Here is a 643-nt window from a genome sequence, read left to right as displayed (position 1 = left end):
GCAAATGCCACACTACTAAGTACCCTCCCTTTACCTCTCATATTCTTGCTTACTTCACGGGCTCTGTGTGCACTAGTTGTATATTTGTGTAGTCTGTAGTACTGTCTCTGTACTGAACTCCCCCACAGCAGATGATGAGGGCGTATGATTGGGAGGTGTGTGACTGTGAAAGCCTACTCTCTGTTTCTGATCTTCTCCAGCATTCCTTTCTTACTTCCTTTGCATTTTCTTTATTTCTCTCAAATACTTTCATTTCCTCTTTCCTTTAAACTCATTTTCATTCATGCCTGTCCTCCTACTCCTTCTCCTTCAATTTCCCTCTTCTCTCTCTCTGTCCACCCTTTCCCTTTATCTCTTCTCCTCTCTCTTTTTCTTCTCTCAAAATTAGAGTAAGAGCTTTCCATGGCTTTGGTTTTGTCATTGTTAAACATAATTCTTCCAGGTAATCCACTGGAATTAATCAGGCTGTTTTTGTTAATGTGCTTAATTGATAAATTATTATTTTTATTTTTATCAGTATAGTCCAGAAAAATACAGTCCAATTGCTCTAAATCAGTGGTCACCAGCCCACAGTTAGGTCCAACCTTGCATTGAGGTATTCTGTAAGTGGCATTTTCTCCCTATAATGGCACTCCGGCACATC

The sequence above is a fragment of the Colossoma macropomum genome, unplaced genomic scaffold (assembly GCF_904425465.1).
Source record: "Colossoma macropomum unplaced genomic scaffold, Colossoma_macropomum, whole genome shotgun sequence".
NCBI classification, from domain to species: domain Eukaryota; kingdom Metazoa; phylum Chordata; class Actinopteri; order Characiformes; family Serrasalmidae; genus Colossoma; species Colossoma macropomum.
The sequence above is the reverse complement of the archived record's forward strand: the minus strand, read 5'-3'. Positions refer to the sequence as shown.